Genomic DNA, 19,688 nt, shown 5'->3' on the forward strand with positions numbered 1-19,688 from the left:
ACACATGGGAGATTCCCCGACAATCCAGGACTCTTTAGAAAAATTAAATTGAACCCAGCAGAATAGTCAAGTACTATAGGGCTCCTTTCTTAGGGAGCTAGGGGGATCGTTTGAAGGAATCTTCTGTCACCATCATGGATCTGTCTGGAGTCAGAAAGGTCAAGTTCACCCACTGCGAGGGGGGCACCCAAGATATGGATTCTACTTCATTCTGTAATCACCTCACCTCAGAAGACAAAGAGAAAAAGAAACAAAGTAAAGGATTGCGAAGTCAACCTGTGTATGCAACTCACCGGTAGAATATCCTAATGTATCCCATGAGGTTGAGGGGACATCCACGTGGCAGGCCCTGTTCTGAGCGCCTGAGAGGCAGCGGTGAACAAAAAGATCCTCATTCCTGCAGACCCTGGCCTCATCTCTAGGTCTGGCACTGCGCCTCAGTTCAGATGCCCATCGTCTTTTGCCAGGCCCACAGCAACTGCTTCTGCAATTGGTTTTATATCATTCAAAGAACAGTTACCTACAATTTTCCAGGTGCCATTCTAGGTAATAGTGAATTAAACAGACAAAAACATCCACCCTCCACACTGCAGCCAGAATTATGTCTCCTAAGTGAAAGATGATCTTGTTCCTGTTTTCTCTTCGCTTAAAGCCCTCAGTAACTCCCCTTGAAGACAATGGGAGTCCAGGCCCTGCCCATGTCCCCTGCACCCATCAGCCTGTGGTGCCAGGAGTCTCAGTGGATCCACAGGGGCCCCTCCGGGGCAGCACGTTGCTCACACTTCTTCCGTCCTTCCTGGTCCTGCCAGGTCCTCTCCTCCCTACGCGTCTTTTCATGTCACTCCTCCACCTCACTCATCTCCAAGATGCAGCTTGTGCCACTGTTTGTGAATCATTTACTGAAAGATTGGGTAGAACTGCCTACAGCTTCCTCTCTGTTTCTTGTACCATTGCTAACACTTTCCTCACTTGTTTCTTGTTTACTTGTGCATGTCTGCAGTCAGATAGACCCTGTGCTCTTTAAACGAAGAATCGTTCCTACGTTCAGAAGTGTCTTGCCCTGCAGCAAGGCCCAGGAGAGTGGGCACTATTCTTAAGTTTAGACAATCAGGAAGTAGTAGAGTGAAAGTCTGACACCCGACCTGTTGACTCTAAAATTAGTGCTTCTGAAAGTTTAGATCTGGCTGGGTGAGGTGGCTCACACCTGTAATCCCAACACTTTGGGAGGCCAAGGCAGGCGGATCATGAGGTCAGGAGATTGAGACCAGCCTGGCCAACATGGCGAAACCCTGTCTCTACTAAAAATACAGAAATTAGCTGGGCGTGGTGGTGAGCACCTGTAATCCCAGCTACTCCGGAGGCTGAGGCAGGAGAATTGCTTGAACCCAGGAGGCGGAGGTTGCAGTGAACTGTGATTGCACCATTGCACTCCAGCCTGGGTGACAAAGTGACACTCTGTCTCAATAAATAAATAAATAAATAAATAGAAGTTTAGATGGAGTCTTTGACTTCATGTCCAGCAAGTTGAGAAGCTTCAAGCCAAAGGGTCTTTCCCTGGAATTCCAACAGATAGACATGCTGCCCCGGGTGCTTCAGCTGCCATGCAGCTGACCTGCCTCCATCTTTACAGTCTAAGCATTCGGTTTCTCCCCAGAGTTTGCCTTTCATTTTTGTTCTCATCACATTCATCTATTTAGCTTAATATGTTTAACTAAATGAAGACATTAATAAATATTAAGTGCCTGTTTTCAATGAAAAGCATTGGGCTAGGTGTTTTGGGACATAAAAATGAAATTTATATTCAACTTATTAATAATCATATTTTTATGTTCTGCAAAACTGTCTTTGAATATGGAAAAGTCCTGAGTTTTGCAAAAAATGTGGAATTCCATTCATTTATTTATTGTGTAGAGATGTGGGTCCCCTAAGTTGCACAGACTGGTTTCAAACTCCTGGGCTCAAGCAATCCTCCTGCCTTGGCCTCCCAAAATGTTGGGATTACAGGCATAAGCCACTGCACCCTGCTGCATTCTATTATTTTAAACACAGAATGGAGAAGGTAGAGCTGTTCTATGATTCAATCCACACATCAACATGTTACGAAAAGTTTACTGAGTATGACAGAGCCTTTCTGAGGAATGTGGAGATCAACTGTCCTTCCTAAGCTTGGGTTCAGGCCAATCAATGGCATGGCACCTAGATCTTCAGGAAGTGGAATAATCTCTAGGATAAGAGCATCTGCCTAACAGAGAAAAATCTAGCATTTATTAGGTATTTTCATAAAAATATAGTATGAAGTATTTTTAACATTTAACATTTTAAAAGAATTTTAAATCTATAGCAAATTGTTTACTTGGTTGGCAACTGTTGGCTTAGGTCACAGTAATGTCCAATGACCCTGTCACCTACCACCTAGACTACAAGAAGAAAGAATTTCCAAATGTAAGTGCATTTGTGCACTGGAAGCTACATAGGCATGGCTACAATGGCCAGTGGGACCTCTTGAATGACTCCTGAAATCTACGAGCTTATTGGAATAAGGAGAGGGCAGATTGATAAATGGCTATAAGACAGGGTGGACAAGATGGGTGTCATTAAAAATAGACAGCAATCACATAAGTTGCTACTGTTGCTGGGGTCAGTGGGCAAAGAAGGGAGTGCTTTGCAGAAAAAGTGGCATCTGAAATAGAAAATGAAAGCAAGGACATGTCAAAGTTGGAATGGAGTGGCTGGGGTCAGGAAAGACCCAGGAATTAAGTGTTAATTGGCCAGGTAGGATGTAGTGGAACTATAAAGAAAAGCTTAGCAATGTCAGTGGCATTGAGAAATGTCTTGGATATGTTGGTGGGATCCAGAGGTCCGGATGGCAGGGCTGAGAAGCTCAGCTAAGGAGTCTGGACTGTTCTGCAGCTGTGACCCTGGAATTTGCTGCTCTGAATTGCCTAGGTGTGGTGTGGTGCAGCTGGAAATCAATGTCTGCAATGTGGAAGGTCTGTGCTGGTGGCTTTCCACTTGGGGATGATATTGGAAAGTGCTTATTTTCTGTATTTATATCTTGCTGGTATGGCATGTCTTCCTGAGAGTGTGGGGACCACGTGCTTGTCCCAACCTCCCAGGAGGATGACTGGCAGGCTCTTTGTGGGGCATCCCACGCCTCTTCAGAGTGAGGCTGAGACTTAGACGTGGATGGCTTTTTTAGTCGTAACACCCAAAATTCACAATCCTAATTTAGCGAAAATCTACCCAGCTATTTCCATGTATTTTTAAATGTTAACTAACAGACGGAGATTTCATTTTATTTATATATGCATAGCAGATAGCAAAACTGTTAAAGAAAAATAGACTGTATTTAAACCAACAGTGTTATCAAGAGCAGTTCCAGAACTGGAACCAAGAGACAGCCATTCCTTCCCTTGCCTGAACTCGAACACAGGACACATTTGTTTCTGTTCCAGTCTTTCATTCCGTGGATGGCCTGTGTGGGGCCAACCAGTGGGCAACGCTGAAACACTGTATCTGAGATCTTTCTTTCTGGATTATATTTGTTTGAAAAAATGCTTCTGTTCTTTGGTAATCTCAAATCAGGCAAGGCCAGTTTTTTTGGAAAATATAGTATTAGTTTCCAAGTTGGTTAAAAAAATACAGTCCTCATCTTTTATGTAGGTGAGAATTACCAATTAAACAGCTTTATTTCCTCTCAATCTTCCTAAATGGCAGACTAGTAGAAGGGAGGTCCTTCCTATAAGAAACAAGCTGGCAGCTGCAGAAGTTCAGTGGCAGAGAAGAGAGGGCCAAAATCCCAATGGGAGCAGGACAGTGGGCCGGGTCTGTGGCCTTCACCAAGGGCCGCCACTCCAGGGTTACTACTAGTGATTAAAATCTTACTACAGTTACTCAGAAACATTTAGATTTTGATCAAGATAGTATTTTTCCTAAAGCAAGAACACCAAGATTGATTTTATTTTAAAATGTTTAATGGAAAATGTTGCTTATACTTAAAGACCATTACAATTATTTGAAACTTTTTACTCATCAGAAACACTTGATTCATTGAGAAATGCCAGATCAATGGAGTGCTGCTGTCCTTGAGAGAGATTTCTCATAAGGTGGGAGGCTGGATGGACACAGTCTATTCTGAGATAGCCTTTTGGGGCCTCTAGAAGCCAAATTATTCCTTTCAAATGTGCTTGGTGACTATCATGTAGACACTCACAAAGAAACACAAAACTCTTTGAAAACTGGAAGATTTTGCATCTATTCACAGCCACATGCTCACATAGCCCAAAATACCCACAGCATTAACTTGATTAAGAAGGCGGGGTAGAAGCAAAACAACTCTAAACAAAATCATTTGACGCAGGAAGTCCCAGTTTGTTAGGACTCTATTTAGATGCCTTTGATTGCACTTCTGAGCTGAGAATCCAGGCTCTGAGGAGCACACACTCCAGAGTTAGATGCGGCAGCTGCTCCCAGCTACGCTCCATTCATGGGAAACTACACTTAGTCTGATTGTCTCTCTGAATAATTATGATATCACTGTGCAACTAGCTTGAAAAAAATAGCAAAGGGAAATTTAGCAAAAGTGTGCAGTAGATGTGTTTTGAATTTTGGAGGAATTTTATGTTATAACTAGAAATTTCACTATACTCATTATACAAGCCAAATGCTAGAATGCAAGCATAGTTTTTAACAGAAATTTAAAGCCTGAAAACTAAATCACCACTTTATTTTTAATCTTTTCAATTGCTTGAAATTTTTCTGGAATCTATTAATACTTTACCTATAAAGAAAAGAAAATTCGAGTTTCATAAAACCAGGTTCAGAATGAGACAAACGAAGTATCTAGAGAACAGCAAAGGCCTGCTGTCAGTCTGCTCTAAACAATTTTTTGGTGTGTGAGTCAGATGCAACACCTACATAAGAAATCTTTTATTCAACAAACATAAAAGTCAGAATAAAGGAATCTATTTCTTGCAGAGATTCAGTTATATCCTTTGACAATTAAGTTAATACTTTAAACCCAAATTGGAAATGACTTCTTGCTTGAAATTTGCCAATGTCTGCTCTCTGTTCAACCCTTGCATTGTGAAGAGGTTGAAACCTGCTAACATTTGTATTACTTAGGTCCATGAGCAGTGATGCTGAGTAACATGTTTGCTGAGATGTGCATCACCCGCTCAGCCATGCCTGTCATCACTGCGTGTCCTTGAGTATCAGCGAGGAAGAAACCAGCTGCAGGGCAGAGCGGGCAGCCACAGACCCGCAGCGCCCAAGCTCCCTAGAATCATCCCCAGCAAGTGTTCAGGGAGGCAGAGGCCGGACAGAGAGGGACAGAAGCCAGCCTGCCCATCACTCGTCCTGTCTTCTCCCCTGAACTGTTCAGCTGTCCCAGACAACACTTTCTCATTTTATGATGGGGTGGTAGACAAGATGACTCCAGGGTTTTTCTCACCATAAGACTTGACCATTTTGGTTATTGCTTTTCTAATTGCAGTCCTGGAGTTAGTCATTTGTTCTTCCTCCAGCACAGAGGGTCTTTTCCTTCCAAAGTGGACATCATTGACAAGGCTGATCTTCATAGTGAAATATCAGAGACCTCAATCACCAGAGGTCAGACAATGTGCCCTGCACCACTCCAGCGGGCCGTGAGTTCCCTGCAGCCACAAACAGACTCACCTGTGCACCTCCAGTACTTTACGGGGTCTTGGCACATGATCTCTACTTAAGTGAGTTAATCTACCCTCCCTTGTATGGAACCATTTTACACACATAAGCATTTTCCAAATAAGTATCTCGTTTTTATTAAATAAAAACTGAATGCTATTATTTTCTTAGAAAGTGCTCACTGTTTTGTTTCTTTGTGATCACCAGCAAGAGAGTCATGAAGAGCATTTGAAAGGATAATCTGGCTTGGAGAGACTTGGAAGAAAATGAGTCCACCCAGCCTCCCACATTATTCATTATTTTCAGACTCAGAAACTGGATCTATGTGCTTAAAAATGCTTCCATATGTTTGGCAATATTAAGACTGACAGATGTCTATAGGGAATAACCTAAAACTTAGTACATATACCTGAAGATGGTTAAGATCTTGAGGACAGTGCAAATATTTAGGAAATTATAATGTCTACACTAATAAATTACGCATTATAATGCACAAAGTCAATGATGGATCAACTAAACTATATCTTTCAAAAAAACTGGAAATGGAAAAACTAATATTGGTAAATACTTTTAAATGCATGTTTTGAAATGCAGGCTATAGAGGAATAGGAAAGCCAGCACATTCCTGGTTTCTGCTCCACATGCAGAGAGCTTGGCCATCACCATTCACATCATCAAAGAAGAAGCTGAACAGAGGGTCGGCAGCTCTTCTTGGATCCAGCAGAAAATTGAGGTCACAGGACACACTGCTGCCCCAAAACTGGAGAGACAGGCCGGCTGATGCAGAGAGCACAGCTCACAGCAGCAGAAGCCAGAGGTGGCAGGAGCACTTACAGGGTGATCACCTAGCTCCTGGGACCAACAGTGGCTGAGTGTATTAGTCTGTTCTCATGCTACTAATAAAGACATAGTAGAACCTGGGTAATATATAAAGGAAAGAGATTTAATTGACTCACAGTTCGTCAGGGCTGGAGAGGCCTCAGGAAACTTACAATCATGGCAGAAGGGGAAGCAAACATATCCTTCCTCACATAGTAGCAGCAAGGAGAAGTGCCGAGCAAAAGGGGGAAAAGTCCCTTATAAAACTGCCAGATCTCCAAGAACTCATTCACTATCACCGGAATGGCATGAAGGTAACTGCCCCATGATTAAATTACCTCCCACCAGGTCCCTCCTACCACACATGGGTATTATGGAAACTACAATCCAAGATGAGATTTTGGTGAGGACATGGCCAAACCATATTAGTCAGCTTGAAAGATAAAATCCCTTTTCTGACCACAACTGTCCTGAGATTGACCTCAAGGAGCCACACCAGGTTCTTTGGGTGAAGATCAGAGAAAAAATCCCTTGTGCTTCCAGCAGGCACTGGGGGTCAGGGCTCAGAGCACTCTGTCTCACAAGGCCTCTGCCCTCCAGGGAAACGATTTCACCAGAGTCCAACCTACCGGGGCCACATCAGAACCAAGCCCACTGGGTGAAGAAAAACACCCAACTCCAAATCCTGTGGGCTTTCATCATCTAAAAGGAGAGGGTGCAAGAAGCACTGGCAAAGACCACAATCTAAGGACAGAGGCTCATTGGATGATGGAGACCTAATCAGAGGTCATGAACTGCCTCCCCTCCCCACTTCTCAGCATTGTATCAACAGGGCTTTTGTATTGCAACAGGGGATTACAATGGAAAGAACTGCATACCTCAGACCATATTAACAAGTCTCTAAGGAAACTCAAAGACAAAAGGGGAGATAAAGACAAGGGCACTGGGGGAAACTTTAGCTTCTGACCCCTGCAGCTACAACAAACAGCAAGCACAGCCTCACTGACTCCTCAGCAGATCAGCATGCAGCCTGACACCAAAAGCCTATTTACCTCTGTTAGTTCAATCCAGTACATCATGTCTAGCTTTCCAAAAATTTCCAAAGTATGCTACAAGGCAAAAAAAACACAGCCAGAACAGACAAAGCAAGCATCAGAACCAGATTCAGATGCTACAAAGATTTCCAAATTATCAAATTAGGAATTTATTTATTTATTTATTTATTCATTTATTTATTTATTGGGACAGAGCCCTGCTGTGTCACCCAGGCTGGAATGCAGTGGCTCGATCTCAGCTCACTGCAACCTCCGCCTCCTGGGTGCAAGTGATTCTCTTGCCTCAGCCTCCCAAGTAGCTGGGATTACAGGTACACACCACTATGCCCAGCTAATTTTTTTGTACTTTTAGTAGAGACGGGATTTCGCCATGTTGGCCAGGCTGGTCTCAAACTCCTGACCTCTGGTGATCTGCCCACCTCTGCCTCCCAAAGTGCTGGGATTACAGGCATCAGCCACTGCACCCAGCCATCAAATTAGGAATTTAAAACTAGTATAATTAATATGCTAAGAACTCTAATGGAAAATGTAAGAATGGACAGGTGATATAACCAGAGGAATGGAAACTCAAAGAAAGAATCAAAAGGTAATGCTAGAAATTAAAAATAGTATAACAGAAATTAATGCCTTTGATGGGCTCATCAGAAGACTGGACATGGCCAATGAAAGAATCAGTTCACCTAAGGAGTCAATAAAAACTTCCCAAACTGAAAACCAAGGAGAAAAGAAAAATAAAAACAACAGAATGTTGAAGAAATATTGGACAGTTAAAAAAGCTGTAACATATGCATAATAGGAATACCAGAAGGGGAAGAGAGAGATGATTAAACAGAAGAAATGTTTGAAGTAATAATGGTTGGCTGAGAATTGTCCAAAGTTAATGACAGATACGAAACCACCCATATAGGAAGATCAGAGGACACCAAGCAGGATAAATACCAAAAAACTAAACCCAAGCATATCATAATCAAACTTCAGAAAGCCAAAGACAACGTCTTGAAAGGATCCAGAGGGGGAACATCCACCTAACCTGGAGAGGAACAGGAGAAGGACAGCACCAGACTTCTCTTCACAAGACACACGAGCAAGGTGAATAATGATATTTAAAATGTTGAAAGAAAAAAAAACCTCATCAACCTAGAATTCTGGCCAATGAAATTATCCTTCAATAATGAAGAAATAAAGACTTTCTCGGGAAAACAACTATTTATGAAATTTTTGGCCAGCAGATCTGCACTGTGAAAAATGTTAAAAGTTCTTCGAAGAGAAAGAAGTTATGTAATTCTGAATTTCAGATCTACATAATGTATGCATATTAGAGAAGGGACAGGTTAAAGGGATATTTTAGGGCAAAGGACCAATTTGGTATGATGTTGTAATGGTGGATACATGACATTACCCATTTGTCAAAACTCACACACAACAGAATAATGAACTCTAATACAAACGGTGAACATTATTTAATAACAATATATCAGTATTGATTCATCTAACTATAATGCATTTGCCACCAATATCAGATGTTAATAACAGAAGAAACTGGCTGGGCATGGTGGCTCACGCCTGTAATCCCAGCACTTTGGAAGGCCGAGGTGGGTGGATCACAAGGTCAGAAGATCGAGACCATCCTGGCTAACACGGTGAAACCCTGTCTCTACTAAAAACACAAAAAATTAGTTGGGCGTGGTGGCGGGCCCCTGTAGTCCTAGCTACTCTGGAGGCTGAGGCAGGAGAATGGCGTGAACCTGGGAGGCGGAGCTTGCAGTGTCCCGAGATCGTGCCACTGCACTCCAGCCTGGGCGACAAAGTGAGACTCAGTCTCAAAATAATAATAATAATAATAGAAGAAACTGTAACTAAGGCAGAGATTACAGGGGATATATGGGAGCTCTGTACTTTCTGCTCAGTTTTCTGTAAACATCCCACTGGTCTGAAAACACAGTCGATAAATGTTTAAAAACCTAAATGGCAAAAATTCAGGGCATCTCAGCTTTTCCCCAGACTAATTTATATCACACTTATCTCCCCACCAATTACTACTAGAGCTAATACTAATATTACTGCACCTTCCAGAGGAATAACTTATAGTCTAGCATTAATTTGTCTATCTCTACTCATAATGTGTATGTATGTTTTTCTGTCTGCTTGCATGTAGACATGCACGTGTGTGTTTGAAAGAGATTTAGGATGTGAGGAAAGTGAATTGTGTGACATGTCAGTGAACTCTTTCTTGAGAATAAACACAGGACAAGTTGATTTTTGTTATGGCAATGTGGAAACCCTTCATATTTTCTGTTGAATTATATTTGCAAGTCTCTGCTGTAAGGGGACTAGCCAAGGGGTTCTGGTTGAACATTTGGTGATTATTAGACTTTAGAAACTATATTATAAATTTGGCCTCATCACTTGTTGAGAATGACAGATGGGGAATCATTGCTATCCACATTGAACTACTACTAACTTTAATTTTTTTTTAACTTCAAAAATTGCATTTAAAAGCATAAAGCATGATTACACTCATAAAAGAATTCAAGCTGCTTCATCTACAACTTGGAGTCAAGGCTAATTAAGGATAATTAATCTCTTTTTAAAGAAATGAGGAAAATCTGGGTTGAGGAGCTTCTCAGACTGCAAGGTGAAACAGCCAAAGTGAAACACAGAAGTCAAAACACAATGAGTCATGTGAAGCACTCCCTCCATTCTTGCAAACAACAAACTTTTCAGGACTATTCCCAGGAGCTTCCTGACCCACAGCAGAAACCTTAGAACACTGTCTACAAAAGGCTTCTAGCCCGAAGGGAACACCATGGACTCACTCATCAGAGTGAAGCTTTCCAGATTAAGATGGAAGAAAGGCAGCAGTAGCCTCTGAACTCACATCTACCCTGCTTTGTTGTTTTGGTATTAAACTCCATCACAGGCCCATGGGACCCCATGAAACTCAGCATACAAGGACCCAAGGACCACGTAGACCACCTGGATCACATGACAACAAGACACAGGAACACATGGACCACAAAACATACAGATAACAAGACCACAGGACCCCATGAAGCTCAAAATGTGAGGACTCAAGAACCACATGCACCACATGACCACAATATACAGGAATACATGGACCACAAAATATGAAGATCACAAGACCATAGGACCTGATGAACCTTAGGATGCAAAAACCCCAGGAACACAGTTCTTGAAGAAACAAGGAACTCAAAACCTGAGGAACACATGTATCTCAGGATACCAGGGCCTAAGGACCACAAGGACCATGCAGACCTCCAAAGCACATGGGCCACAGACCACAAGACAACATGGACAATAGAACTACAGGGACTCAGGACAACATGGATCACAGGACCCCAGGACCACTTGGATAGCGTGGACCACATAGACACAGGACCATACTGGCCACATGGACCACAGGACCACATGAGCAATAGGGCCTTAGGAATTCCAGGACCACATGGATCACATGAACCACATGGACCACTAAACACAGGACCACATCAACCACATATATCACAGGGCCACATCAACCACAGGAACCACAGGAGTCATAGCACCATGTGGACCACACAGACTGCAGGAGCACATGAACCATGGTAACACAGAATCATAGCACCACAGGACCGCATGGACCACAGGATCATAGAACCAATGGATCAGAAGGACCACAGGACCACATGGGCAATAGGACCCCAGGAACCCCAAGACCACAGGACAACAGAACCACAGGAACGCATGGGTCACATGACCATGAGGACCCTAGGACTACATAGACAACATGAACCACAGGACAACATGGACCACTAGACACAGGACCACATCGACTGCAGTAATCACAGGAATTATGGCACCACATGGACCACACAGACAAAGGGACCACATGGACCACAGGATCATTGACCAATGGACCACAAGGACCACATGGACCACAGAATCACAGCACCACTAAGTCACATGGAGCACATAGATCACAGGACCACAGAATCACAGCACCACATAAACCACATGGAACACATAGACCACAGGACCACATAAACCACATGGCCCATAGGAACCACACGGTCACAGGATTATAGGACTCCTAAACTCATCAACTCTGGACCCACAACAGTCACGAACTCTAAATGCTTCCATTTTATTTAGACAAGGATTCCTTCATAACTAATTAAGCCTAAAAGAAACAATAAAGACCATTGGTCTTCCCTAGAAAAGGAAACTCCATTCCACTAGGTCATGCCAAAGTCCATGTTCTGAAAAATTCTGTTAAAAATGTCTGTGATCTTTCCCTGTTGCCCATTCTGGCCTTTGGTCAGTAGCAGCCTCAGGATGGTGAGGCCTGGATGCCAGTGCCCGTGGCACTTGATTGAGGTGTTTTTGCAAAGTACAGATGAAGCATTTGCCTGAGGTGCCTGTCCACTGTGAAAGCTCCCCAGGGGCAAGTGGAAGTTACTAGGATGGAAGCCTCCCTGCCACCCTGGGCATCCCCTCTGGGCCAGGCCTTATGGCAGAAATCTGTGTCTCAGCTGAAATTCATTAAGACAATAACTGGAGGACAAATGTTCCCCTCAGAATTCTTATAGGTGACAAATAGGAGACAAAGCCCCTCCTGGAGGCGCACTGAGCTACCTCAGGGCTGGATTGTCGTGACAGTCTGTGTGTTCTTGCTGCGATTGTCCTCTTCAAACACAGCCCCCGCCTCAGGTTCCCACCCCACACCAGCCTTCTTCCTGCGTCCTTGGCAGCATCTGTATGGCCCCTTGAGGTGCCGAGCATGCTTGTTGGTCTCTGTAGCCCTGAAGTTCTCAGGGTGCAGTGGCTACACAACTCTGGATGGATGGAGACAAAGGAAGTGGTGAGTCCTTGTCCTTAAGTCATGAGTCCTTGTCCTTTCACAGTTGCAGAGAGAGAACAACTGGAAATCCTCATATAAATCACCTCTTTGCTTAATTGGAAAACTATTAAGGGCCTTCTAACGTATCTCTTCTTTGTACCGTAGAAAGCTTTTTAGTTTAATGGAATCTTCACATCAGACTCCTTAGGAAATCCACATTTCCTTCATCATCGGCTGAACTGGGAGTAACTGAGCTAATTCAATTTTATTCATCACACACACACACTCAGATGGTAATCACTTAATAATCACAAGATACTAAGAATATATAGGAATTAAAAAAAAAAAACCTGGCCTGAAAATTGCAGTCATGTAACACAGGAAAAACTAAGCACATGAGTTCAGTGAAAACCAATATATTTAAAGTAGAAGAGATGCTCAAACAAAACAAAGCCATAGCGATGGAGAAGAGGACGAGGTCTTGCGTATAGGGGCCAACCAGGACGGCATTGGGAGGGAGGGATGTCTTCCTGGGGGCTCCTGGGACAGGAATCATATAGACCTCAGGACCTGGGTCTCTCTGTGTGAACCCAAGTCTGTGCTCACCCTATTGGCTCTGCTGTTTGCCTTTGGCCATGAACCCATTGGGCCCTTTTGCCCTTTGGCTTCCAGGCTTGAGAATTGGGTTCCCAATAGGGAGCCCTAGCAAGAAAACAGTGTGCAGAGAAATCGAGGCCGGAGTGGGTTTTTGCCTTCCCCCTTTCAGTCATGCCCAAGATTGTGCAGTATCTGAGGCCTTGCCTAGGTTGGCTCTCGCCAGGCTGCCACTGTGCCCCACGTCCCTTCCTATCCCTTCTGATGAGGGTGGTGACTGCTCCCACTGTCTGTAATGCTGGGGTGTCTTGCCACCCCTTGGGGCCTTCTTGAGTGACCCCATAACTCTGCCTATCCCCCACATTGAGCCCTCTCAGTTATGCTCCTCTGCATGCCCTCTGACTGCTAATGGCACAGGGCTGCATCTCTGTAGCAAGTAGATTCCAACACAAGGCAAGACTTGTCCTGGGAAGACTCAAGGGCAGAAAGAGAGCTAATGACAGAAATTCACAGGACCACAGACTTCAGTTCACAGCAAGAAAGGACGTTCTGAGAGCCATGCACAGTGGAATGGCTTGCCTGGCTCCGTGGCCTCCTTGACTCCAGGGTGCATAGGACTTTCCTGGAAATCTGCTTACAAAGCAGGTGGTCAAACTTTCAGCCCAAGAAACTGGAGTGGGGGCAGAGGACATGCATTTTGACAAGATCCCAGGTGGTCTGTAAGCATGTGGATTGAGGGTCCTAATTTGAGAAACTCTGAGCCAGAAGAGTTAAGCCACTTCACTGACCTACCCTATTGCATTGTGAGAGAGGTTGTCCATGCTGTCCCTTCTAATGGTGAGATTCCAGGATTCCACAACCAAAGATCTTCTTTGGAAAGATATGTTTGCTTTGTGCTTGCAAAGCAGGCAGGAATCATGGGAAGACCTACGAAGTTCCAACCTTGTCTAGGTGAGGATGTCCCTCCCTGCCCTGGGTCAATGGGAATAAAACAAATCCCTCTCCTTCTGTTCTCTGTTTCTGGCCCTAACCAAGCCACAGGCCTCAGTTACTGTCAGCTGCATCTTAGGCCTTGCCCAGATTCCGCATAGTTACCAGATTGCCCACTGGTGTTCTTTGCTGCAATGAACTAGCAAAAGTATCTAAGAAAAACATCAAATTGACAAAATAAATAGTTATTGTTCTCTAAGAAATGATGATAGTCTAATAATAAAATAATAGAATACAGGTTTTCAGGACTTAGACTAAAAGAAAATCATCAATTCACCTGTGGGTGTTTAACTGACCAATATCATATGAATTGTAGATAGCCCTCTTCAAATGGAACACCCATTAAAATTATCCAACATATTACGGAAGTTAGAGTAGAATTCCATGCTATCTGGGAGAATAATTAAAGAGATGTTCTCAGCTCAGAGGAACATGTGACTGCTGGACCAACGGAGAACCTCTCTCCTGTCCGGTTCCCTCAGCATGCCATCTCCCTGGAGGCTGCATCCGTCCCTCTTCGATGTCTTCCATGATTGTAGTGGCCACACCAGAAGCATCTTTTCTTCTGCCACATTGCCAACCCCCACAGGTTATGACGGATAAAGGCAATACACTTCATACCATTCAATAGTCAATTTTTTTTTTGGTGTATCCAAATATGCTTTCCCTACTGCCTTGGGCTTCCAGGAAAGCTAGAGGGCTGGCTTACTCTGAACTTAAACTACAGGCATCATCACTTTGTGAGAGCCTAGCTTTCAGTTCTTAACACTCCCAGGCTGCCTGTCTTTGCTGACATGCATCATCAGATCTCCAGCAAAGACTGTGCTTATAGGCTTTGATTCTGAAAGCCATGTGGTTCTACATCTGGGCCCCATGAGAATTCCTTCTAGCCGCTCTTCTAATTTTCTGGGGTCAGCATTGTCATATGGACACTGGCCATAGGTCGTCTCAGCTATTCCAAGGGGATGGAAAATTGGAGGGTTTTTGAGAGAGTCAAGACCTTTAAAGCATATCCTAATTCTAATTGCGCTGGAAATTTTCCAGTTTCCCAACAAATACAGCATGCGGAATGTGGACAATTTGCCATTCCTTAGAGCAAAACTGAGTTTCAACAACTGATTTATCATTGCCATTTTTAAAGAAGTATCACATGAAGCTTGTGAGAATCGAAACAGAACACTGAGACCAGCACACAACAACAAAACAGGCCAAGAACAAAGAAAGAAAAATGTCCACAAAAGGGTGACAGAATACACAGGGCTGAGGTGGGTTCTCATGCTCTCAACCAAAATGAGTTAATGACCAAGAAAAGGCATTTTGATCTCTTTGCCGTTAAAACAAAACAAAACAAAACAAAACAAAACACAACTTCTCTCTGAAATGAGCTCCTCCACTCCAGGCAGTGATTTGACCTGCTGGTGTGGTTATTGTTCCGAGGGATTGAGGCAACGTTCACTTTGCAAATGTTTAACGAAGACCTGTTACGGGTCAAGCTCTGACCTAGAGGCTAGGGGAAGGAGGAGACGCTGTGCACCCTGGGGTCTTTCCATCCCCTCGGAGGAAGCTGAGACTTAGGTCAAAGCTGAGCATGCCGGCAGGGCTGGCCCCGGGAGCAGCTGACAGTGCCACCCGCCGTGAGGACATGAATCTGTTCCTAAATTCTTTTTTTTCCTAATTTAATTATTTTTGCAAGTACACAGAGCACCTTTCATTCTACACAATAAGGAATTACAAAGATTTAATTTCAAGTTGATTTGGAGTTTTAAATATGACTTCTTGTATAGAAATTGTGGGAAAAGATACAACTAATTATCTTTAGCATGCCATAGAAAACAGCATCGTTAGGGAGGTGGACTCCACTAAGGATTCCACGTGATAATTCTACATTAGGGAGTAGGCAGTGTGCATAAATAAAGCTGTGCTAAAGCTTGAAAATGATCTCAAACTGCCTACACCTAAAAACGTCATTTTTCTCAAATTGGCTATACAAAAGCCCTTACAGTGAAGGGAGGGCCAGGAGGAAACATGTATTTCAAACTCCAGGCCTTCGTTTACCTGCCTGTGCAATTGGTGGGCACCCTTTGTGAAGGCTACACCAGGAGAAGTGGCGTTGGCAAGTTTCAGGGCCGCCGCCTGACACCAGAATCCAGGCTGGCTCCATCATGATTATCTCAGGAGAAGAATCGACTCTCTAAAGTGAGGGGCAAGGTGCCACGACACTTCCAATTAGGTTGATATGATTTTCATTTGGTGATTTTTTTAGGTCACTTCATGAAAAATGTGACATTTTGAACTGAAAATAATTTGAAAAGATTTAAAGATGAAACAGATAAAGATTAAAGTTCCAGGTTAACATGAATAGAATAATGATAAAACTTATAATTTGATTGTAGTAATGCTCTGAGCATTATTTTAGTGGTTCCTTATAAGAATCCTACGAAGTAGAGGCTTCCACAGATATTTAATAGAAGAAGTTGGCTCGGAAGTTGCGACTCCCAGGAGTGCCCAGTGACAAGGAGGCGTCACCCAAACCTAGTTCTTTTGTCCCTAAAGGCAGGGTGAATTTTTTTTTCTACACAGGACAGTCTCTTTGGGAATAAAGGATGAAAACATAGCATTTGTGAAGAAAAAAAAGAATACTTCTAAGAAAGTCATAAGAGGCATATGAATGTGGAAGGAATTGAAAAAGAGAGACACTGAAAGTTCTGAGGTGAAAATTTAACTGAAGATTTACAGCCAAGAAGAAAGGGATAAACCCATCCCTGGTGACAATCCCAGAGGCCCGCAGAAGAGCCGGTCAGCACAGCCTCCTCCGGATAGGTTCCATCTGTTGGGGGCTCCCGGCCTCACATCTAGCACCCAGCACAATGGCAAGCAAGTAATAGGATCAAATGCTTGTTAAATAAATCAATGAATGCAAGAATTAATTCACTTCATGGCTTAATCACCACAGATTGTCCTAGATAGGGCTGGATAGGGCTTGACCATTTCAGCAAAACTCTTATAGTACAATTATGTTTCATTGAATTCTATGAAAATCCAATTAAATATGTTCGGATAACAATGAAAGAAATAAGGGAAGGCAGAAAGGGAGGAAGAAAGGAACAAAGGAATTAAGCGAGGAAGGGAGGAAGAAAGGAAGGGAGGGAGAGAAGGAAGGGAGGAAAGGAGGAAGGGAAGAAGGGAGGAAGGGAGGGAAGGAGGGAAGGAGGAAGGGAGAGAAGGAAGGATAGGAGAGAAGGGAACAGGGAATGTGCCAGGCAGTTCTACCACCTATCACTCTTCCAATTAATCAATTTGTGTTCTGAAGTGAGTGCAGGATGGTAGGAAAAAACCTGTAATATATATAAAAGAACAGGCAAGACTAAGGCATATGAATTATAGAGACACGTTTTAGAGAATTGTAAAAGCATTGTGATAATTTAGAACTGGCCTTATCCTGGGCCCACGCTGAGTTAGGTCACTCGTGGTGGCAAATGCTGGTGTGTTTATCCGGCTGGGTGTGCGCCCAGGGACCTGGTGCTGCCATATTGTGAAATCATAACAGAGTCTTCCACACCAAGAAGATTTTAGGATTCAGTGATGCCAGGCAGCCATTTTTGCAGACCTGTTGGATTTCTTTCACATTTTACCTTTCGCTTATTTGTTACGTTATTTTCATTATAAGTGTTTACGGCAGCCAGTGTTTCTGATCTCATGCGTCCTCTCCTCCCTTTCCCAGGCGGCGATCCATGCGAGTTGTGGCCACCGCAGTACCCCAGCAAAGGCAGGGATCTGATGGGTCAAGTCTCGGCGCTGGACCGAAGGCTGCTGCTCTGGTTTGATCTGGTGGGGCAGGCCGGTGGGGCGGGTGGGATCTGGTGGGGCAGGTCTTGGCGCGAGACCAAAGGCTGCTGCTGTGGGATCTGCGGGTCTGGGCGCAGCTTTTACACGCGTGTTCCTCGGGGCCTCCGCAGGCAGTGGACTGTGTCCTTCACCAATGTTGACTGAAAACCAGCATGAGGTTCTAGGTTCAGCATCGGGGTCGCAACATGTCTGTAATCTTGCCAGCGTCTCCTAATCCAAATGCTTAGCAGGAAGCAGTGTTTTCCTTTTCTGAAGAAGGACAAATTCCTGAAAAAACGTGGCCCAGCCGCTGGCGCCGCCTCCCCCGCTGGCGCCACGAATTGGGCGTCTCCACAGCGGCAGCGCCGCCTCAGCGCAGCCTCATTTCCGTCAAAGCTCGGTGAAAAGCTGTTTGCGTGTGTTGAGCCCAACCCGTGTATGAGCCAAATTGTTGAGGGAGAGTAGTCACTGGACAACACTTACTGAAAAGACCACATACGAATTATTTGTCATTGTATTAAATACACCACTCAGAGAATTCTGACATGTCTGCCCTGCGTCAGTCATTTATGGAGAAGCTTGATTCCCGCGCCCCGTGATTCTGGCGTCCCTTGATTCCGGCACCCTGTGATTCCCGCGTCCCATGATTCCCGCGTCCCGTTATTCCCGGGTCCCGTGATTCCCGCGTCCCGTGATTCCCGGGTCCCGTGATTCCTGCGTCCTGTGATTCCCGCGTCCTGTGATTCTGGCACCTTGATTCTCGCGCCGTGGTTGGATGTGTGGCTGTGCTACCCCGAGCGCCCCGAGCCAGCTCTTCCTCTTCAGACGCCCCTGAGATCCCCAGCCCTGTGGTGGGCGCCTTACCCAGTCTCCTGGCGCCACAGTGGCAAGGGCCTCCTGCCCACCGCCCCAAACTTTTGCCATTTTGTGCTGAAATACCATCAACTTCGCCTCCCCAGAGATCTATTCCAGAAAAACATGTGCTATTGTAAATAACACAGGAAAGACATTTTTTGAAAAAAATATAAATAAAACAATTCCTACCATGAAGGCCTCCTACTGTAAGTTTAATCATTAGAAGACATCATCAAAACAACAACAAATAAAACTTGTTCCTTAGCCGATTTTCCCTTTCTTGAACTGGACATTAGCATAGACATCCAAACAGCTGGTTTTAACTTTTGTTATTTTTCCCAACTCATTTCCTGTTGAATAGTAAACTGAATATTTTAAAGAAGAAGAAAAACAAGAAGCCTGAACAATGAATGTATTTAAAAACTAATTGGCTATTTAGACTATTTTAGCTTTTGGTACATGAATTTCCTTATGGCATTTTGTTTATATATATATCTCCAAAGCAAAGAAAAATAGTAAGTTCTGTGTTTTTGCAAATGAGAACACTGGTGAACACTTTGCACATGCCTGAATAACCAGATTGTTATGATCACCCATACCTATTGTACTTTGCTTCTCTGTAAATCTCAGAAGACTGAATCAGAATTAATAGAAGAAAACCTGAGACGTCATCTTGACCAGATTCCCAGTTCTCAAAGGGACCGTGCCCAATTCCTCCATAAACATGATGATCAGCACACGTACACACACACACAATACACAGGCACACACACATATGCACATGCACACACACACAATACACAGATACACATGCACACATACTGAAACAGTGACACACAGGGACACACAGATACACACACATACCTAATCACACACATGCAGATACACAGATGAACAGAAACACAAACACTTTTATGATTCCAAGGCCTGTTTATCAAACATCCATGGGTGGCCCTGAGATGCCTCTGAGGCAGGTGCAGTGTAGACCCCAAGCCTGGGAGCCTGCAGGCAGTGTGCACACCAGGAGACCCCAGGTGGACGTGGACAAC

At 44.0% G+C, this 19,688-nt stretch overlaps 1 long non-coding RNA gene across 1 annotated transcript in view; it reads left to right on the plus strand.

Annotated features, from left to right (window-relative positions):
- The window catches only part of LOC117979040 (uncharacterized), a 39,550-nt gene extending 21,035 nt beyond the window's left edge, over positions 1–18,515 (plus strand). Inside the window, exon 3 of the long non-coding RNA XR_004669636.3 lies at positions 17,681–18,515. This is a non-coding gene — a long non-coding RNA (uncharacterized LOC117979040). The remainder of the gene's footprint in view (positions 1–17,680) is intronic.
- The last annotated feature ends 1,173 nt before the right edge of the window (positions 18,516–19,688 follow it).

Source organism: Pan paniscus, chromosome 12 (genome assembly GCF_029289425.2).
Source record: "Pan paniscus chromosome 12, NHGRI_mPanPan1-v2.0_pri, whole genome shotgun sequence".
Classification (NCBI taxonomy): domain Eukaryota; kingdom Metazoa; phylum Chordata; class Mammalia; order Primates; family Hominidae; genus Pan; species Pan paniscus.